At 41.2% G+C, this 22,862-nt stretch overlaps 1 protein-coding gene across 4 annotated transcripts in view; it reads left to right on the top strand.

The window, feature by feature from the left end:
- The first annotated feature begins 3,473 nt into the window (after positions 1-3,473).
- SFMBT1 (Scm like with four mbt domains 1) overlaps positions 3,474-22,862 on the top strand; it is a 77,428-nt gene continuing 58,039 nt past the window's right edge. Inside the window, exons 1-4 of one of the 4 annotated variants that reach the window (XM_026084001.1) lie at positions 3,474-3,575; positions 9,597-9,695; positions 10,543-10,675; positions 12,098-12,325. The gene's annotated coding sequence lies outside the window, so the exon portion shown is untranslated. Of the gene's footprint in view, positions 3,576-8,046; positions 8,485-9,596; positions 9,696-10,542; positions 10,676-12,097; positions 12,326-22,862 lie in introns of those variants that run through there. The other 3 variants (XM_026084000.1, XM_026084003.1, XM_026084004.1) reach the window with 3 other exon arrangements.

Here is a 22,862-nt window from a genome sequence, read left to right as displayed (position 1 = left end):
GGTTACCACAGCGAACACTTCAGTAAGGCAGAACGTGAGGTGCTCCGTGCAAAAGTCATGCTGGAGCAACTGATGACCTATCTTGTAACTTCAGAAATAGCTCTGCTTTGCAACTTACTTACAGTTTGCAATGTATGTACACTGGTCAGTAAGATGTGATTTGTAATACAAAAAGTTCTTAATTGGAAATAATTGCATCCTTACGGGAGGTGGGGCTTTAATTTGTAGCCTGCGCAGCACCTAACACGATGGCATCTGCTCTAGTTAAGGTCTGTGATTGCTATTACAAAATAGCCAGCCGATGGGGCAAAGTAAATCAGTGTAAGATCAAAATATGTCAATTAACTGTGAAAACATGGGACTAATATATGGCAGGTACTGCTAACATGAATTTTATGGTTAAAAAACAAAAAAAGCATCTTAAGCTGGAGCTCTTTAGATCATCTATAGGAAGAAGACTCAAGCTTCCTGCCTTGAATTCAGCCATTTCCTCTTTTACTTTTAGTTTGTCACTTGTTGCTGTGATTGAAGGATGAGAATGAAACCTGTTTTTCCCCAGAAGCATTATTGGTGGGATACCAGGAGGATGCTCTTGGACAAGCTAAACAGCAAAATAAAGCTGACAGATCTCACTTTACTTTTTTTTTTTCCCCCCTGTGACTCATTCTTAAAGACTTAATATGGAAAGGTTGGAGAACGGCTTTTGCTCATGCTGTAGTTTATTTCTGTGCTGGGTAGTTACGTTGGATGATTTGTTAAGTATCCTGTTATGTTGAAGCTGGCATGAACATTCAGCACAGGAGACAGCAGTGCATGATAGATAGTTGAAGAAGAGTGGCAGATCTTAGTAATTATTGATCCGTATGGTTTTTCCTTTGCAGTCCCTCCCTCCCCAACTATTAATCTGCTCGCATTGAATTATCTTATCTGATTCTTTAACCCAGCAAACCTCCTAAGCAGTTGCTATGTGGAAAAGAGAGGTGGCTCAAATGTAAGATGACATCTTGATGACTGATGCTGTTGTTTGTGTGCGGTGATCTTTGTATTCTGATCTTTATGTTCTATTCATCTTGTGCTGAAGGTATTAAAGGGAGTTGCAAAATATGTTTGTCACAGTATATTTTGGTTACATTTTACAGTTTTTTTTATTGTTGTGTTGTTTCATAGCAAACCAGTGGCAGCTCTAGATCTTAGCCTTTATGTCATGCTTACTTTTTGAATCCACTCTATTTCTTGTTGCAAGTTACTTGAACGTCATAACTGTGCTTCCATCTGCAAACTTTGGCCGGAGCATAGTCCTGCGATGCTGCAGACATCAGTGCAGTCACTTTGTGCTGGCTAGACTGAAGTTTAACAGTCTCGCAAGTGATGCAGTTCAGACACCTGGGAACTTAATTACGTGAGCACGTTGTCAGTGAAATGACTCATGTTAAATTCGCTAAAGTGTTCTGTTAGCGCAGGAGAAGTTGAAACCTGAGAGGTATTTAATAAGGGGTATTTTTGAGAGAGAGAGAGAGCTTTCAATATGTAAAAAATATAGGTCTTGCATTACATATTGTCCCCATACCAACATGGCTGTCTCAACGTTACAGAATAGTATGGGGGTCTGGTTTCTCCGTCTGCAGTTTTGTGTCTTGTAGCTTGATCAGTGACTTAAAACCATGTATCCTATGTAAGCAACAAATGTTTTCCAGAGCTGTAACTTCTCTTTCTGTTGTGAATCACTTGTGGATTGTGTGGCAAGTGGAGGACCGAGTGCTGTTCATCTGACTCGTCTGACTTGATGTTTATCAGATTGTGTTTTCCTTGTTTCTGTAGCTTTGAGCATCGGCATATTGCTGCTGCTATTGCTGACTTGCTTTTGTGCACATTCCCTTCTGCTGCTGAGACATGGCTGGCACTTTTTAGGTCACAGGTTTAGATTTGGGGGGGGGCTAGGGAGCCGTGGTTTATTTCTAAAGTTTTTTTTCCTTTTTTTTTTTTTTCCTCCTCCCAAGAGTACTTTCCCACTTGAAAAGTCAGGGGGTAGAGGAAGGGGGAGCTGTTGTTTTGTTCTGTTGCAAACGCTTGCTGGAATTGTTCTGCAGGCAAATGTTGTATTAATATGCAAGTTCCTGAAAGTGAAATTTAGCAGTTTGCTCCCTTCAAATTTAGTAAAAGATGAAAATAAAAGTAATTTTATGCTAATTTTGTATTATTCCCTTATTACTTTAAAAAAAAAACCTTGTCATTAAAGTAATGGTATTTTTCAAGTAATTGTATATTTTGACTAACTTTAATAATACAGAATTCTTCTTACTCCTCAATTTTCTTTACATGGATAAAGACTATGAAAAGAAGTATAAAGATGCTAATTATTGCTCATTTGATGGTAAAATGCATATCAGTTCTAAGAGCATAGAATATGTAAAAAAATAGTAAGATTCCATACTTCTTTGAGCAGGTAAGACACATGTACATTTTGTGTTTGCTCTTTATCCACATCGATTTTTTTCCTCCCTTTTACCATACTTTCCTTTATGGATTGGTGTTCATGAGAGAAGTCTTATTATTATTTTTTTAAAAATAAGCCTACATCTTGTCGGTGAGATTATACTTCTAAAATGTACTTAGCAAAGGCTAGTCCACAGAACTGAAGTGAATTGTGATACCATTTCTGCTCTGCATTCTTATTACGTTGCATTTTATGGGAGTCAACTGTTTGGAAGGTCCCCTTCCACCGCTCAGAGAAAGGAGGCTGGAACAAGATGTCTTGCACACCATTCTCCAGCTAACTCTCCACTTCTCCAGGAAATCATGGTATTTAAAAATGCTTTGAAGAGGGGAAAGTGATAACTCTTAGGGACTGCTTTCAGCTTGGTTTGTTTTAGTAGTATTTGATTATCACCCAGAGCCACTACCAAGGAGCATTTTGGTAGGCACTGTGCAAATGGACAAGGCCTGTTAGCCACGGGGTGGACAGAGCCCAGCTTCCAAGGTCTCCTGCTTCTTCTGGCTTCCCCCTTTCTCCTTTCTTACCTCTTGGAGCTCCTCTGCTGCCTAATAGAAAATGTCTGTGTCAGTCTTTCTTTCAGTGGAGACAGTGACATATGGATTTTTTTCCTGTGAAATAAGCATTTGAGTACAACACCTGTAGGACCTTAACATCCCTGAGACCCCTGCTCCTCTGTCAGGTTTTGTTGACCATGTTTGATGAAGAGTCATGGGAGAATAGGCAGAAAACCATGTATATGTGCACACATTTAGAGGGAAACTCTTAGCCTTGTTTCCTAAGAAAATCAAGGAAGCAATAACATTAAAACTTGAAGAGGACTTAATCAAGGTTTGTACTAGAATAGTCTTCTGTAGGTGCCTGACTCTAATGCCTGCCCTCTTAAGTTCTCTTTCTTAAATAAGACAGAGCAGTCTTAAAGGACACCTAAGTTTTTGCTGCGCAGAGTACTTCTTGGTAAACAACTCTTGAACAGTAGTTTTTCCTTCCCTTAGGTGGAAGCCTTGCGTATTTTGTTTTGACTTTCTCCACACGTTTGGTTTTGGCAGATGAACCTAGCTGCAGCTGGCTACCTACAGTTCAGGTGAGCTACTAGTTACAGAGTTAATAACAACTTGTTCAGATTATGTGGACCTTTAAAAAGTGTTTACTGTCCCTTGAGTCACCCTGAACAACAGCTTGCTGGCTTTCAAGGTTGTCGTTTATCCTGCCGTGGCACTTCATTTACACTGCTTTATTTGCCATTACACTCGAGGACACTCTTGTTCACTTCAGAAATGATCTCTTTCCTCAAACAGATGAGTTGGAAAGGAGAACAGTGGCATTTGATGGTACCTAAAAATGATGTGGCTGTTAAACCAGCTTTGAGATTCTCTGAGCAATGAGTGAGCGATGAGGAAAGATGGAAGAGATGCTTTTTTTATTATTATTATTATTATTATTTTTTTTTTTAGGAGTAGACTAAGGGAGGCGGCTGAGTGAGCTCCTCTCCCATTTTGGCTGATTGGAATTGAGGGCTCTCAGCATATCTCAAGAGGTGCTGTATCTCGCAGATTTGGGTCATTGGTGTGTGCAGGGGCAACCCTGCGAGGTTTTGATGTTTGTCAACTTAATCTTTTTTAAGAACATCGGGACCTCAGCAGTGATATTGCAGTAGATATCGAGTGGATCGGAGCAGATGAGCTCCGTCTCGATGTATTTAGAGGCTGAAGTCTCTACTTCTTCTGGGGATGGGTGAGCAGAAGCCGTAAATGGCACCTTCAGATTTGTCATTGTTTCTGGAAGAAGCTGATGAAGCCAGGCAGTGACTGCGCTTCCCCTCTCGTGCCCTTGTGCGCCTGTCGTGCACACGGCTCTGGAAGCTCCATGGGCGTCCTGCATCTCCCTACTGGAGTAAGTGATGCTTTGGCATTTGTTATCGCTTCCTTGGTCTCTTGACCTGTGCAAAGATAAATGTAAGACTTTCCATTTATTTGGGGCATTTATTTTTCTTTTTGTAGCTTGACTGAGGTAAATATTTTTAGGAGTGTATGTCTTACGCTAGATTCTTGGGAGTCGTGGTAGCTGGTACACCCTTACTGCTCAAGCATGCTCTGTACGTGGGGAGCTGTATTTTAAATGTAAGCACTGTTAAGATCTGGCATCAAGTTTCTGTTTAGAAACTCCATTATACTGTAAAGCGTTGTCTGAAATTAGAAGTTTTTTGTAAATATCTCCCTCTGTTGTCAAAGCATATTTCCTTGGAAGGAGACCACTGTTGGCCTCAGTGCCCATTAACTTTGCCCCAAGAATTATGTATTATTATATGCACATATAGACTTTTTCTCTTAAATATATTAGTTTGTTTTTTTCCTAATGTCTCATTCCAAGCATGTCCCCATCCATGTACAGTATTAAGTACAAACTCCTCTAGTCATGTTTCAGTATAAATGACAAGATCAGGACAACAGAATTCGTGAAGAAATAGCCAGATGATAAACGTCTAGTAGATAGGCAGGTTTCTTGGATTAAAACATGGGATGCTTTCTTGCAGTTGGGCCTATGGGTTGCCTCAGAACTGAACTCGGTAATGTAACGCACATCCTAAAAGCGAAATTATTGAGGAAAGCAGTGGTTTCTTTCAGGACTAACTCTGCTCATTGTTCTTTAAAGTATTATCATGAGGGTTAAACTAATGGTCCTAACAAATAATCAAAGTGCAGGATCAGTCATAAGTGCTATATATATAGCACTAATTGGCCAACTGAACAGGACTAATGAACTCCTTTTATACTAATAAGACCATGGGCATAGGTACAGGAAAATCTTCCCTCTTTCAGGGAAATTTTTTCTCCTTTATCTACAAAACAGAACTTAATCAAGTTAGCAGCTAGGTGTTTTAGTCCAGCAGCTTACTTGGAGCAAATGTCTGTCTTTAAGGGTGATTATTATGTCTTAAACTGTTGGTTAAAATTTTTAAATAGAATCTTTTTCAAGGGGGGTAAATTAACTTAATTTTTGAATTGCTGTTGTTATGGGCAAATCTTGTTCTTTGAACTCACGCTTTTGCAAATTTTAGTATGTTTTTGCCACTCTTCTTAAAGAAAGCCAAACCAGTGTATTTGGGAAAGTCGCTTGGCTAAATACTTAAACCCAGAATTTATTGAAATAATAAGCCAGTTCTAGATCATTCTAGCCTATCTGCAAGTGCAGAGAGAGAGTATGTCCAACACTTGTTCGTTTGTTTTTCTCAACCAGTTCAGTTTATTTAAGTAAGAGACAGTGATTGGAAACTGAAAAATCAGGGAAGATTCCAATCTGGTACAAAAATGATAACATCTGGAAGGACAAGGCGACAAGAATAAATCAACTTCATTAACTGCAGATAATGTTTCTTGGTTTAACTCTCTGTATTTCTTAAATTTAAACCAAAATATTGTTTTCGTTGTATCTGTTAGATGCTTTTAAGGTAAAAATATTGCTTAGCTAAACAAAATGAAAATGCAGTTTTTATTTCTAATTGGATTCCAATTTCCCTCTAAATGCAACTTGACATAAATTATAACTCTTATGATTATCCTGTAAGAAATATAGAGATTACTTATTTCTAGTGAAGGTAAGATTTGTATTTAAATATTCAATTTTTCTCTTTTACACTTTGTTTCCAAACAATGGCTGAAGCTTACTGGGCACTGTTTTCAGCTTACTGAGAATTCGCAAGATTGTGTAGCTTAATACGCTTTTATTTAAAGCAATTTATATAAGTTGGCCCTCCTTTGTACTATTATTTAAATAGCGTCATCAGAATAATTTTGTCGATCTTAATCATTCTCATACGCAGACAAATGTGAGTGATATTAAATATACTAAAACGATTGGTCTAACAGTTGCCCATCGACTCTCCGAGGCACCTTCACGGAGGGAACAATCGTATGGATGTGAACAGGTTTCCTTCCGGAAAGCGAGGCTGCAAACAAGCACTGAATTTTAGATTTCATAACACTACTGGATTCTGTATTGTCTGCTCAAAAAGGAGAAATATGCATTGTCACCAGGYACAAACTGACTTCTGGGAAACACTATAGCAAAATCTACCTTAGTGGGTTAAAATTAACCATTTTGGGTTCCCCCCTCAAGGACGAATCCTGGCATGCTAGCTGTTGAAGACACCTAATGAGGTTTTTGTGCTAGTGAACCAAGGCTGGCTGCAGTTGCAATGAGCATAAAAATTGCCACAGCATGTCGGATCAGTAGTGCTCCCAGGCTTACCTCGAAACCCTGCTGAAGGGAGGATGAGAAACGGTGAAACACAGCGTGATCCTTCCTGCCGCTGGTGATGCGGGGCTGCAGGCTGCGCGGGAGCCGCTGGCTTGGCCGGGGCTCTGTCCCGTGGCCTGATCCTCCCCAAATCCACCGGTTCTGGTGGTTACCAGCACCGCCGTTGTAACGGGGCACATAGCGGGGAGATGGGACTGCTCTGTCTGGTTATGGGTATTTCTGAGCTGTTAAACTAAATTGTCCCTCAGTCTCTATTAGCGTAGGAACACTACAAGCCTGCGATCATCTCTGATACCCTTTTCTGTGCGTCGTCTAATCTCGCCGTGGCTGTCTGAGGCCGGACCAGCAGGCTGTATCACAGTACGGTTGTGCGTGGGGCTTCTGGAACCGGAGCACAACATTTTCCGTCTCCTTCTCTGTTCCTTTGGACTCTTAATGAGGTTGAAGTTAATGCTCTGAGAGAATTAGTCATCACAATTTCAAAATCTTGAGTTGCCGTAGTTAACCTCACCTATACAATGAGATCTAATTTATTTCTTCATGTGTTATTACTCTGCCTTTAATTTCATCTGCTGTTCTATTACCCTTCTGCAGTTCTTTGCAAACAATGCTTAATTTTCATCTCTGAAACAGCTCATTGGTGTCTTAAAACTTTGCTTTCTTGTTATTTGGGCTCTTCTCTGGATCGCTCCTAAACGCTAAAAAAAAAAAGGCCGAACACTGTACAAACTCATCGGTGCATCCTGTGAAAAGTGACTTTTTGTTTCCATCTTTGCTTCCTGTCTCTTTAATCAGCTTTTAAAGTATGAGATGATCTTCCAGAAAATGCTCTGAAATGATTCAGTTCTTTACGGACACCAGCAGGTCTTGGAAAGACAGCATGGTGCGTGTGGGCCCCAAGCTTACGAGACGTTTGCTTTCCTTAACTTGTGTCAAAGAGGCTGAATGCGAGTTAGAGATGCCCAGAGCTTCCCCCAGCTGAAACCCCAATAGGATGCACAGCTCTGATGGATTTTCTTTTTCTGCTCAGAGTACCTATTTCTCAACTCAGTTTGCTGGCGGAGGGGGTAGGAAAGAGTATGCTGGGAGCGAAGGGGAGACGTGCGTGAGATCCTGGCCTTTGGGTTTATTTGGCTTCGGTTTCTTTCACTGTCAGCTTTTGGATGTTCATGGAGGTATGGGGCGGGGGGGAAGGAATTAAGTCAGATAAAAAATAAATTGAATACTTACAGCAAGTTTAATACTGAAAAATTATTTCAGTATGCAAAAAGCTCTCAAACTGTCAATTGTTAGCAATTATGAACTACTTTTATTTAAGAAACACTTACGAAAGAGTTTTCATTTTGATGGTGGAATATGTATAGACCTGAAATGCTGATACCAGCAATTATGTGTTCCTGTTATTTTTGACCACCCTCTAATCTGAGGTGACCATTAAACCTCTTTTTTGCCTTAGTGTTGTGTTATATCCTTAGTAAAACTCTTATTTCCTGCAGTCATTAAATGAAGTATCTTGGACTGGATCTGCTATGCAGTGAATACTTATTGAATTCCACACTGATAATTTCAACATTTAAAAAATCTTACTCTTCCCTGTTTGTAAAGTTTTAAAGATGTTAATTCAGATTTATACCAGGCTTACACAGAGCCACCAAGCCTATGTACTGAAGTGTTCTAAATAGATCACCAGTTACTCCAGTTTGGAAAACAGCAGAACAAATGTCCTTGGTGTAAAGGTAAGAGATCAGCTGAGCCCATCTCCTTGCCTGGTGCCTTACAGAGGTGCTTGTGTCCGACACCTGTGTGACGTGCTCGGGGGAAAATGCACTGTGCATTGCAGTTCATCCGTATTATGTGGTGGCATACTAAAAGCCAAAGGATTTATATTCTGCATGAATTCTGCCTAAGGCATGAAGAGCATTGGGGAGAGTTGAATCCAGGAGCCCCCAAAAGCCACTTGATGAATGAGTGTTTTTCTGCGGGCCGCAGTTTTTCTGTGCCGCAATTTTCTGTTCATTTTGTGGCTATTTGCTTAACTTCTGTGCTTACCTGTCCCCTGGTATAGAAGAACAGGCTTTTAATCTTGTGTGTTTAGAAGGCTTTTCCACAACCATAAGCAAAGTATCTTACAAGAATTAAACTTTTGATGCTGCAGACGTGATGACCTCAGCTTGGGAAAGTTTGGGGGAGTTTTGCGGGGGGATTTTTTTCCTAGCCCAGTTCTTCACTGAATTTATGTACTTGCTTTGCATAGAGATCTGATAGAGCCCAAACAAATTTGTTTTTTAAATTCTGGTTCCTCCTAGAAGTGATGGTGGTGGTGTTTGTGCAGTCTCTGGTTGCAGCTGAGGGCAGCGCTCAGCTGGGGGAGATGGTTTAATTTACATCTGACACTGCACTTTCCACCTAATGTTTCTCTAGCATCTAAACATCCAGACAGAGCAAATCAAGAGAGACTTGGGCTATCATCAGAGCAAGTTTGTTGAAAACAAGCAGGCAGACAATTTTTTTCATATCGAGTGCATTTAAAATTGAATCTCACAGCGGAGACACGTGATCGTAATAAATATAGGTATTTTTGTTAGCACTTAAGAACTTCCATGAGACTCCATTTAGATCTAGAATACTGATGTGGGGAAAGAAAATAGAGGAGATGCCATAAAAGAAAAATCAAATGATAGATTCTTCCTGAAAATGCTTCCTTAAAAAGTCCTAAGACACTGGTTTTATTACATCATGCCATAAAATTAAAATTTCTGATTTAATTATCAAAACTGATGATTCCAAAGTTGAAATTGAATTCAAAAAGAATAGTCTTATCTCTTCTGTATTTATGTTTGCACAACAGAAACGGCAGACTGGCTTTCCCCTCTGAAGTTTGCACACACCAGCAGAGTGATGCCTGAAAAAGTATCCCATGAACTTTGGGGGGAAGGGGGCCGCAGAGGTAATAAAATGAAAAAATTTCTCTGGATTTCAAAATGCCTGTCAGCATCAAGCTTTTGATGCTCCTAAAAGCAGAAGAATCTTTTTAGCTGCTTTCTGGCTTTTGAGCCCTTAGGCTTCATGTTTGCGTTCTCTATCTGAACAGACGTGCAAAAAAAAAATAAAAATCTTAAAATGAGAACAGATTTTCATGTAATTGCAGCACTCCTGATGCTGGGTTAATAAGAACATCACCCCTTACTTTGAGATATTCACTACAATCCTGTGCTATCACTATTTTTAGGCCTTTAGGCCCGTTAATGTTCTTGTGATCTGAAATCTGTATTGTTGAAAGCTTTTATTTATTTATTTATTTAGCTTTCTGTACTTTTTTTAATGGAGGGATGGGACGGAAGCCTATCCGTTAATGAGCAATAGCAGAAGACGAGGCCATATTTTTGTGGCATTGCCTGGAGAGAGAAGTCCTTGATTTAGTGTGCTCATAATATTATAATTCTGTTTAGCAAGAAAAGATACGGGGGGAAAGCTGTGATTCCCATAGCAGTTTGCAAGCGCAAAGGGTGGTAGAGTCTTAGTTGTGGCTCAAATGGCGCTTTAGTAAGTTAAAAGAGCATTTCCATGGATAATATGGAACACTTCATGAGCTACAATGTAAATAGGGAGTCATTTGGCCTTTGGTCACCATGTTCGAAGGTCATAGTTGGTTGAAGATGTTCCAAGATCAAATGTAGGGCCTTTGTGGGGATTATTTATGTCGACACTCGAAGTCTTGCAGAATTCATAAATCCACTGAGACCTGTTCTGGCTTCACAGTAAAGTGCACGTGTGTGTTTCTCTCTGTTTTCTAGATTAAAATGCCACATTTAAAGCCTCGTTGCTCTGAAATGTTTTGTGAACCTGTTACGAAACTTGAGCGCTTTTCAGGAAAGGCTCCGCTGCTGTTTTGACACTGGAAACGTATTATGTGATCTGGTCTGCAAGGTGAGCAGTAGCAGCATTGCTGGGCTCTTAGCCCCTTATTATTGCTGCTTGAACATGCTGTTAAGGGATGTGCTGGCACAGTGGAACTGAAACAGTGGCCAAGTTGGGCAGGGTAAATGATGAGAGCAGGAAGAAGGCTTTGCTCTTTGCCTCTGGAAAGTGAAGCGTCAAGGCATCAGACAGGAGGGCGATTTGGTGGTACAGTGGCAATGTTTTGTGCCAGCTTGTCTTTGCGAGGTTTCCTAAAATTTGCAGGTGGAAAGAAGAACATGTTATGGTGTCCTTATCCGGAATTTCAAATAGACTGTAAGTAAGCGTACCCTGTTGAATAAAGTTTTCCTAAGCCCTGTGATGAAGCTCAGGACCTTAATGTTTCTGGGATCCCTTCAGATGCAGAGGGGATTTTTTTATTTTGTTTTTGGTTATCATTATAATGCCCCTCCTTTATCTATGCATTTCTGTTAAAAAGTCTGTGCCAATCTGAACTGGAACACTTTTAAAACAAAATGCGAATGAGATCTCGGAAAGCAGTGGGAGACCTCCAGACTCTGCGGTGAAAGCATTGAACTCTTTGCCGTCCACAGGCTCTTATGGATAAAGTTAGCCTCCTTAAAGAGAAGAGAAAACGCAATTACAAAGCAAGAAGAGGGGGTGGAGGGGGTGTAATTAAAACACATAATCCTAAAACCAACACTAACAGTGCTTTTCCGTGTTATGCTTAAAGCGGTCTGCTTTCTGGGTGCACTTGTTATTGTTTAAGGTTATCGATTTAGTTTCCTAAGGGACTTTTTAAAAAGATGTGAAAAGGATGATGTCTCTTGTTGGTGTAACTGGCAGCGTGATTTGACGCGAGCATTGTATTTATGGGCAGCTCGACCGAGGGGTCTCCTCTACGCCTTGCTCATCTCTCTTTCTTAAAAAATAAAAGCAGCAAACAAAGTGCTGCGTCTGTTTTTTTCCCCATGCTGGTGGCAGTTGTCATACCAGATCTGGAAGGGGCAGCTCTGACAGTGGCCGAAACCAAAGGCAGTGTGGGGACAACCTGCTCTCTGCTGTTTAGTCCACGCCAGTGGCTGGTTCCCAAGGTTCAGTAGTTTGGGCCTGATGCTCCGAGCATTAGGAGTTCGACTCCCATTGAAGCCATCAAACCTGGTGCCTGAAACCTTTGATAGTGTGGACTTTGGGCCACGTATTCCAGTCCATGAATCTAAAATAACTCTTTCAAGCTTGATGATAAATGCTAATGCTAGGTAGCAATAAATACGCCTCTGCTCTGTGGCAATGGTTCTCTGTAAGGAGCTGCTCAGTCTCACGCTAAGGTATTGTGACCCAGCTGCGGCCCTGTTCTCCCTGCAGGGAAGGGTCCTTAGTGTCATCAGGACTGCCTTTTGTGACAAAGAATGCTCCGATTCCGTCTCGCAGGGTGAAGCTGCGTGTATCCACGATGACGTGCTCAGTACAGCTCTGTGCTGGAAGTGAGGACGTGTAGGCACACAAACATAACTGGAGTTGCCTGACTCTTCCTCTTTTGGACTTCACGCCTTCAAGATCTGCAGCTGCTTTGATTTCCCAAATGTGGATGATGTCTGATTTGATGGAGGGAAGACGCTCGTAGGGAAGCAAAGGCGGGAGGGAGCTGGCAAAAGAAAAGTGAGTATGAGCGTGGAGATCAGTATGGAACGTGAGCTTCACGGGCAAGACGCTTCAGAAGGTTTTTGAGTTGTCTGCCCAGGTGCTCATAATGCCACCCCAAAAACCATCCCTTTTCCAGTACTCTGGAGTCAAGTATTAGTATTTTCTCAAGTTATTTAATACTCAAGACTGGTAGCTTGATAAAATATTAGTTCTATTATTTCACAAGTTATTGTGTGCAAAAATTTCTCTGTGAAGGAAATATTTTGAATTATGATAAAGAAGTAGTGCCCGTTTCTTGAAGTAGTAGTCATTGCTGAATGTATCTCCTTCTCTGTTGGCTCAAATACTGTGCAAGTTTGTCAAAAAATTCCTGCTTATATTGAATGAACTTAGAAAAAAAAAATTAACCCTAATAAAAGCTTTGTAATGCATTTGCTTAGTCAAAAAACTATCCTTTTTTTATCTTTCATGTGTTATATCTGATACTCTGGTTTTTTGCTTTTGTAAAAATAGCTCATGCTGTCAGCTTAGTTTCTTTGATAAAACTAATAACTAGAAGATACGCAATTAGAAAGTAAAAACAGCTGTGCTTCTCAGCTGGAGAATGCAAGTGTGTAATCGTGCTGTGTATACGATCAGGTTCCTGGAAGCATCAGGTTGGTAGGACCAGTTGCATTTGCATCTTGAATCCTTAAAAAAAATAAAAAATTAAAAAAAAATCACAATTCTTTCAGAAAAAGTTACTGAAAGACCATTTTCTTCGAGAGATGAGCATGCACAATTTCTCATGATTATATCTGAAATGGGAAGATAATTCACCATGTAAAAGTTTGGTTCTGTGATTTCACTAGAAACAATTTCATGGAACTGAGGAAGTTGCTCTTGTATTAAGCTGAATGTCTGTTTATAGAGATGTGAACTTTTGGAGTTTGTTACCTCTGCAGGGTTTCCCAGTTTTCTTGGCTTTACAGGTTGCGTGTGCTTTTGTGTCGGTGGTATTTTGGACGCTTTTGCTTTTACCAGCAGTTGACAGGGAATACGCATACAGCAGGTGCAACATCTGCTTTTTCAGCTTGCCTCTATACCATCTGCATAGTAAGAAATGCAATAAAATTATTGTTGCAACTGTAATGCCCATAGGGGAGGCCCAGACCCTTCCTCTGGTCAGTCTAAAAACTGATGAGGCAGTTGCTAGGCATGCTTGAAATGCTGCACCTAGCCCTGCGGCAGGCTGGTGCTACGGTCTGTTCTCCTCGCATCTGGAAAAACTAAGCCACTGTTAAAAGCACAGAACTCTCTAAAAAGCGTACACTCAAATGCTGTGAGACTCGATTAAGATCTCGTTCAAATTTTTCGTTTGACTGGATGCATAGGTAAAGGCTTGTATGATTATTTTACCATTGTAGCATACTCAAAATCTATTCTTCACGTCAGTCCGCTTTCACGTAGCAAGGGAAGATGACTGCAGGCAACATCAGCGTCTGAGGGTATGAAAGCTGGAAAAGCTTTGCCAACCGGGAGCCAGGTGCCAGGAGTCTGCTTGGGTAACAGTACTGATGCTTTTAAAACATTTTGGGCTGGGAGTAGCAGACTTTTTTCAGTGCAGTCTGTCAGATGGGTATTGCCGTTGCTGTTCTAAAAGAGTAAATATCTGCTCTTGGGATCTTGCTCAGGGATCAATGTGATGTGACTATCGACTGAACGGTTAGGAGAAGTCCCGGGCAACATTGCTGCTGGGGTAGAATTCCTGTCTAATAGGAAAATCAGAAAAGAATAGATCAGAGTCTGTTGACTTGAGTAGGACAGAGAAAACCCTGTCTTCAGGTTAAAACTGAAATTTCCCCACCATGTCTTGCATTTAAAACTGTGAAAGTTTGACAAGGTCTTTTAAATGACTCTGCAGTTCTTTGAGCAACTTAATCTGCGATGGGGCTGATCAACTTGCTGTTGGCAATGCAAGATTGTGGATGCGGAATGGGGATAGGGGAGAAAGGGCTTTATGGTTGCTAAACCAGTTCTGGGGATGGGTTGAATTAATGGTGGAACTGCCGTGCAAGTTCTGGTCTTGAAGACTGAGAATAACTTTCATGTATTTGGTTAAACATCTCAGTGAGAAATCAGAGTATCAGCAGAGAAACGTAGCAGGAGGAAGGTGTAGACTTCAAAAATCAAATATAGACTAAACTTTGCCTAGGTTTTTGGTGAGTCTTTTATGATAGTGCTGAATGTCCAAAATCTATTCTGTCAATCACTGTAATAGCTTGGGATATTGTGATTATAGTGGATCACAGTATTGCACAAACATATTCTAAACGTTTCTGATTCCTCGTACAAAAAATTGTAAGGCTCAACGGTTTTCGTGTGCTCCAGGTGCTGAGGAAGTATAAAGAGTAACCCACCGAATAGATTAAATGGAAGGTAGTCATACCTGCTAGCAGGTGACTCTCAGTTCCCCCACAGCGGAGATTTCCCCTTTTTGCCATTGCCACTTTTGTAAGAGCTGTCTGTTTTTAGAAGTTTTCCACCAAAGCACCAACACTCTGTCCTAACCTGCCATGCATTTTTGTTGCTTTCTGCTTTTTGCAGTGGGTTATTAACCCTGAAGCCTAATTATTATTGCCACTGCAGTTCCAGGATTTTAACTCTGCCAGCGCTTGCTTTTAGCCGTTTTTTTAAAAAACTCTGCTGCAGATAGGCAAATATGGCTTGAAGAAGGATTTTAAAACCTGATCAGAGGAAGGAGGTGCTCATGTGTGCCAGGACCCTGGATCCATCACTGCTTGTCAAGGTTGTGACAGAGGGTCATGTTTCCCAGAAATGGCAATATGCCAAATGTATTCTGCAAGAGTGAGAAGACATGGAGTGGAGAGGCCGTGGTTTGATTTGCACTTAACACACAGTATGTGATGATCCACTTCAGTTACCTGCAAGCTCGTTATTGCTGGAAGACCTTTCTTAGCAATAGTTTTCTTATGAGGACAGAAAATATGAAAATGGATAAGAAAAAGTCTTGCTTTTGGCTGTTGAAGCTTTCCAATCCATGTTATTTGTACGTAATTTCAGTGAATGTATTTCCCTCTTCTAGGTAACCAGAATGGGAGCATGTTTAATTCTATTCATGCTAGTTAAGCCGGGGTTTCTGGCCAATGTGAAGACTGCAAGGCCCCTGTCAGAAAGGCTCTTGCGACTACCTCGTGATACCTGATTCGTTTCACATGGGCATTTTTACAAACATCACATCAACAGTTTCTGACCTTGCCAGCTTGAGTTGTCTTCACACTGGCAGCCTGGAGCTGCTTCATATGCAAAGATTTCTCTGTCTATCAAAACTGGTTGAGTAACAGCTTTCTTCCTTATAACTTATCTCTGCTAACCCCTTGCCTACTGGGCACTAATGTTTCCAGGTAGAGGAGCTGTTTTGTTCAGGTAAAACAACTTGGTGTGCGTGTGAGATACTTATGGTGATCAAACTGTGGGTCGGTTCCTAGATGAGCTTTGATGCTTTGCAAATCTCTGGAGCCATTCTGCTTTCTCAACGTACGCGTTTGTCAGGGGACCTGCTCAGCTACTTGGTCGTAACTGATTATTAATGCACAGAAACTTATATGCAGTGCAGATTTTCCAGCTTTTGATTAAAATTTCTCCCTAACTGTGAGGTTTCTATTTTTGCAGAGGTGTCTGATTCTCCTCCTAAATTTGTGCAAAATCTTTCTCTGATGTCTTAAAATACAAAAACAAAAGCTGAAGGATATTTCATTGAGCGGGTGAAAAGCTGGATATTGGGCCTTGTTTAATCTGCTTTCTGAGACGGAGATGTTGATAAATATGCTTTAATAATTTAAGAAACATTTTAAGCTTTATGACTTAGTATATTTTAATAACTGAGATGGCAATGAGAATTCCCTGTTGGAGAAAACACTCCCTGGAGGTCATGTAGACAAACTGGGTAGAAATTTTGAGTCAAGAAGGTGTGGTGTGAATTATTGTATTGGGCCGTCTAAGACGTGCTGACGTGGTCCGTGGACTTTAAGCTGCACTGAAGTCTGATTGCTTCTCCCACCTTGAGATCTGCGATTCCTCCAAGTTCGGGTTAAATTTAGACTTCCCATGTGACATAACAGCATCGTGACATCGTGCCGCTGGGCTTCTCCTGCAAGGTTTCGTTCTCTCTGCGGCAGAAGTGGCAGGTAGGGGTTAGCCTTTGCCATGAGAGCCTGCACCGTAGATGGGGATGCTTTTAAAAATGAACCTAATCTCTTTTAGCATTCCCTTTTAAAAATGTACCTGTATCGTTGTCTCCTTCCAAGCATATTCTTTTTTTGGCGAAAGCTTGATCCCGCTAGCGGCACTAGCATTATCTAGCGTTGTGACTGCTGGTGGTGGCTTTGTTGCAGAATTCCCTGGTGAGCTGGGACACGGCACTCGCGTTCCCGGCCCGTGTTTGCGTTAGAGGCATGAGGCTGTTGTGAAGCACAAGTAAGATGCGAACCAGCACTAGGCAACTGCTCTCTCTCGGGATGTGTGTATACAGTTGTTCAGCAATTTAAAATACCAATCTGAATCTCTGTAGGAGGGGGTTGAGGATAGATTTGATGCGAAGCCTCTGATTGCATTGGCCGATTATAGCATTACCGAACTCTTTTGCCGGGTTACTCGGTCTCTTTCTCAGTTTCCCAATATGCAGCGTAAAGAGACATTTCAGACGGGATACTCCGAAAGCTGCCGGATGTTTTGCTGTCCGCAGGCAACATTGCCATATTAGCTCTTCTTGGGGCATCAAAGAAGAAAAGGTACGTGGTGTTAAAGTAAGAAGTTATTTTCAGCTTTATCATTCAAAACAGAAGATCTGGAGTGGGAACCTGGAATCCCATTTTGTTAAAATAATGAAGTAGCAGTGAAGAATAAGCCTAGTTTCTCATTTCCTCTTAACCCCTCAACAGGGTTGGATTTCAGTAGTTTTCCTTAGATATCGGTATTGGGTTGATTTGGTTATATTAAAAATTAGTAAGCCCTGATGGCATTTAACTCTTATGGTATACTTATTCCTGCTGCATTTGTTGTCTTTGATATCAGTGCTGCTATAAGTTGTGGAAAAAAAATTTGTGTGCTCTCTGCCTGGGATCTCTTGGTAGGAAAGTGTTACAGCCTGTGCTATAATGATGACTTCGGTTATTAACCCCCCCCCCCCACCACTTTATTTATTTATTCAGGATTTTGGGGGGCTAAGCATTTATTTAAGATCAGGAGGGTATTCCTAAACAACTCTGCTATTTAAGTGCCTTTTGGGTAACTGTGACTTCTTGGTAATAGGTGCGTATGATGTGATCTCTGTGGCTTAACTGTTTGTAAGTGCCCCAGCTGGGAGGAAGATCAGTGGGGGGCTTTGCATCATAAGAAGACTTACAGGAGCAGAAGCAGTCAGCAAGTGTTTTCCTCAAATTGAGAGCATGTCCAGTGTTGTGCAGTATTGCTAAGGTACTCTTAAGTGTCTCTGGTGACAACAAAAACCAGAACTTGCTACATTTTTTAGTCATTTTGATTACATCTTTAGTCATTTTGCATTTTAGTCATTTTGACTACATTTTTAGTCATTTTGATTAAAAAAAAAAAAGTGATGATTTTATTTTTACAGAGCAATTTTGGGGCAGTGCTGGATGTAGCCACCTGACAATACTCTTTGGCATGCTCTGGTTTGGGAATTGGTTAAATGAAGGCTGGTCGTACCCACGCTGCCCAGCTGTTGGTGATGTTAAGTGCCCAGCGTTCCCACTACTTGTTCTGTTTTATTGGCATTTGTGGTAGCAGAAAATGAATATGCCCCTGAAGCAGGGAGGCTAGGCAACTTAAGAATACTCCAAATTTTACATCAAATTTCTGAGCAGCAGTTGGCTCTAGCTTCTTTAATCTTAGTTGTCTCCTAGGAAGGCAGTGACCTTTTGGAGAAACTTTTGTGATCAGCCTCCTTTCTGCCTGTGGTATCTGCAGGCATTGGTGCTACCTGCAGGTTTCCTGGGAACAGCTAGCCCGAGGAAAAGGCCGATGCCAAATTCCAGGTTTCCTGTTCTTTCCTGCCTTGTCGGGTCCCACTTTGGAGGGAGGATTGCGTCTCTCTGTGTTTAGATGCAGTTCTTTCTGAAGAAGAAATCCTCCGTGTTCCCCAGTTCGAACCAGATCCAGCATCATAAACAAAAGGCAAATGGAGTAAGCATCAATGAAAATGTTGGAAGGGGGGGATGCCCCAGCGGGAATGTTAAGTAAAAATCACAAAACTGCTTTGTCTCATGTCCTGAGCAACGAGTAGACTAGCCCAGCTGAAGAATCGTTGACTGTGTCAGGTTGAACGACTGATGCTCTTCGTGCAGGGTGTCACTGGGTAGCCTGGTTACTGCTGCTTCACGAATTCACAAGTTCTGGGTATCGATCGGCTGCATCCTTGCCAAAGCTCTGGTTAAGCAAATGATTTTGCTGTGATGGGTCTGCTTAGATGGGCGAGAAGGCTCACTGATGAATGTTCTTCTGCATGTTGATGCTTAAAGGCTGCTGGCGTTCCCCAGTCAGGGGCTTGCTGCTGCGGGGATCCTGTAGGGATGGATCTGTTGACTTCAACATAACACTATAGGATGTTTTTAGGTAAAAGCAAGTAGATTTTTCCTTTTCTGAGTAAGGAGCTCCACAGTTCTGGTCAGGTTGACTGCATCATGCAGAATAGGTGACCAAAGTTTTGGGTAGTTGCAGATAAAGTGTATTTCCTATTCTGTTCAGTGAGTGCTAAGAAGAGAAAGCAAGATACCCTCCAGCCTAAATAAATAAAAAATAACAATCATCTTGACAGCGGACAATTTCGTCATCTGAAGAAAACTTTAGAGGACAGGCTTTTTATTCCTGCCAGTGACTGATGGATGTGGTTTGAAGTCTAAACTTTAGACTGGCCCCAGTATTGATTAAAACGTATTTGTGTGCCTTGCTGGGGAAGAAGGGAAAAATGTTATTTGGTGAGCACAGATGCATTTTTATATTATGCTACTTTGTCAACCAAAGAAAACTGTGTCTTGTTTTCCAGTTGTATTCCTGGTCCATGGTGGATGAAGTTGTGGCGCATTTAAAAGCAACTGAAATAAAGATTTTTTTATTCAACACAAGAAAGCTAGCGTGCATTTCTTTTCTTAACGATTTTTCCCTTAGAACCAGCCTAGTTATTGTAGGATTTAAGTTCCCTTGAGTTTCTGAGGTACCAGACTGTGCTATAGTGTAAACACAGCTGCTGTTGAGCAAAATAGGCTTCAGTCTTCTCTAAAGTATGCAGGTTCAGTGTTAGTGCAATAATAGATGCTTATTTTATTAACTTCTAGTCTGCCCATCGGCTTTCTTGGCTAACTAAAATGCTGCGGTCTACCATATGCCCTGCCTCCCGTGAACTGCTGAAGGATGCAAGAGGAGGGGAGGGTGCTGGGAGACCTGCTGGTCTGGTTGAGAAACCCTACGATACGCTGGTCATCCAAAGGAGTGAATAGAGGGCTTCCCTCCGCGGGCTGCAGCGTGCCAGGAGGAGGATATATAACGATGTGCAAAGCAAGTTATTTACGTTTGTGAAATTAGCTTATATACCATGCTCGAATGGTAGGTACAGTTGTGCGTTTTTTCAGTACCGGAGTCCGTAAGGACGGCTCGCGTTCAGCGCCGAATTGGAAATCGGTCAGAAGCAATTAATCAAATGCTGGTGCGTGCCGGGACTTTGCTCCCCGCGCTAAGTGCTTGTCAGCCCTGCTGTCATCAGGGCAGCACACGTAAACCGCATCTATATAACCTTGTAATTATTTATTTTCAATCTCTGTGCGAACGCTTGTATTTCCTTTGGATCTTTCCCTATTTGACTGAAGTTGTGGTTTTTTACTTTTTAGCTTAGGAAAGGCAACCTGCATAATTCTTAAGTTAAACTGGACAATGATGCGACTTAGTTGGTGAATGCAAACTCCTGTATGGGTGTGCGTATTTCACAAAGTTTGGATGTAGCGGCGCTCTCGTCGGAGCTAGCTTTTAAGTCGGTTACTTCCATAAATTGATGTCTGTCAGTTCCACAACTTGTTAATAAGGTAAAATTACACAATGGGATTTTATCCTTATAGTAATTTAAATGTAATTTAACCAAAGCAGCTCGACTTTGTGTGAGTGTGTGTCACCATGCAATTAGCAAGTATTTGGTACTCGTCAGATGTCAATGTTCAGCATAGTCTGACCTGCATTATGCTGGTTAGAAATTGGGTTTTTTGGGGGARTTTGTAGGCTTCTGTGGTGTTTAAAACTGTTTAAAGCTCTGTGACAGCAGCGTTGTTCTCTTCTGTCCCCAACTTACCATGTGTACAGAGAGGGGCAAGGTGGGGAGCTGCTCAGTGTTTGCGTTGTGTGAGGGAGTATTGCAGCTGAGAATAAAAGTTCAGAAGGGGAAAAAGAAGGCAAGATTCCTCCTGATCATTTATTTGGTGCTTAAAGAAAGCTACTGCTGCTGGAAGTGCAGCTGACTTGAAAGTGCGACTCAAATTACTGTTTTTCACTCTGAAACTTATTAAAAGCAACTTGTGCAGCTCTTAAGTGAGATTGCATCGATAACTAAATGATAGCGTGATGAAGCGTATGCCCTCTTCCTTTGTCTTATCTTGCCATGGTACAAAATGAGATTTTTCAAAAAGTGAGTGTTAGCCGAGCACTGCTCCAGTCTTCTGCAGTGCCCAGTGTTAGCCACAGGGCTTTTTTCCACTAATTGTGGAACAAGTTAGTATTTATACCTCCGCTGCATGTCCCTTCTTGGGGAAAAAACATGATTGCTGAGCTCTGTGCCATGCTGCTTCAGCTGCAAGGATCACAAGTTCTGCTTGAGAAGTTTTGAGAGCTCGAGTAAATGAAGAAAGCAACCCTTTTTTTTTTCCTCCAAGCTCTCTATTTTTTTGACAGAGCTGTGCAACTCTGTCTTTAATATGGAAACAAATTTCTAATGACTCCATCGGAACGGAGCTTTTGCAAATTACAGCCCCGTTGTACTGTACCATGCAAAACAGGAGTTATTGCCCAAATAGAGCTCAGAATCGATACGCGTTATATGATAGCCGGGGTGACGTGACACTAATGGGTTTATAAATAACTGAAGTTATGAAATCTCATTCATCTTTGCTGCTAGAATTGAATGTTGCACACCACTAGGAAGATGAAGTGTGGAGTAGTTTCCTGTTACCACTGAAGGAATTAACAAAACAGTCATCAGTAGATCTCAGTCCATAGTAGTGTTCTGGCGCGAGTCCAGGGTTTAACAAGTTTGGTACTGGTGGGAGCAGATAAAGATGAAATGCAGAAACAAATGCACCAGGAATTTAAAGCATATTTACACAGATCAGATCATGCATCTTTCCTGGTGCAAAACTCCCATGAAACTGGTGGAAGTCGTGCTGGAATAAGGGTGTTGGATTGCAATTTACATTGCTTAGTAAATCCCGTGGGGGAAAGCGCTATTTGCTTGAAATACTAGGGACAGGCATTTCGTGTGACTGCGTGTTTTTGTGGTATAGGTCGACACGGGACTTCAGTCCTTAGAAACAGCTGGAGTTTAACGGATATGAAGCAGTAAAAGGTTGAGCTGAAGCTTATCAAATTATTAGCAGATTTTTCTATCTTTAAAAAAAATGGAGCATCTATTTCACTTCCCTAATGTAATGTATGTGGTGTGTGACCATTGGAATAATCAGGTACATTGTATTTAGAAGAGAGGGACAAAATATCATCAGCAAGAAAACTGGTGGGTTTTTTGGTAAATAAGCTGTGTGAGCCCCTTCAAATAAATATGTAATGTTTTACTGCTCAACTCGGCAGTCTTTCCATGTCTTTCTCTTTATGAATGTGTTGTGACTGTGTTTTATAACAACCTCTTTTTGAAATGGTTGTTTTTGTGTTGTAATGCAATTTCTTCCCAAAATATTCATCTGGGGCTGCTGGAAGCCAATGTGAAATGTGATATAAATGTTGGTCTCCATGCAGTTATTTCTATATGATTGTTCTGCTTTTATTCTTTGATGATTCTGGCTCTGTAAAGTTAGTGGTTTGTCTCCATTCTGGAATTTGCCAGTTATAACATTTCAGTCCTACAATACAGCCTCTTTTGGAGCAGGTGGCCTCAAAAGGAGAGGAAAAGGGTGAGTTAAGGGGTATTCCAGTCATTTAGGTAAGAACATTCTGTATGCTGCGTGGGATGCCGTTTTGCCACTTCTGCTGCTGATGCGATGAGTTTTTAAACTCCTCTAGTCCTGTGAAATAGGAACTATCAAACAACATCAAAACAATGTTTACTTATACCTATTTATTTGAAACAAGGCATGTATAGCATAGTTAAACGTTGAATTTCTAGGCAAAGTCACTTATCTCTGACATTGGGCAGATGTATGAAATTGCAGGAAAACTGGAGATGTTGAATGCCGAAATCTTCGGGACAGCACAGTTTAAGATGGTAAAAATATACTCTCTATTATATCCTATAAGAATTAGAATTGTAGGGCATTACTGAGCAGAGCTG

Source organism: Apteryx rowi, unplaced genomic scaffold, assembly GCF_003343035.1.
Source record: "Apteryx rowi isolate R43461 unplaced genomic scaffold, aptRow1 scaffold_621, whole genome shotgun sequence".
NCBI classification, from domain to species: Eukaryota; Metazoa; Chordata; class Aves; order Apterygiformes; family Apterygidae; genus Apteryx; species Apteryx rowi.
This window is presented reverse-complemented; position numbering and strand designations above follow the sequence as displayed.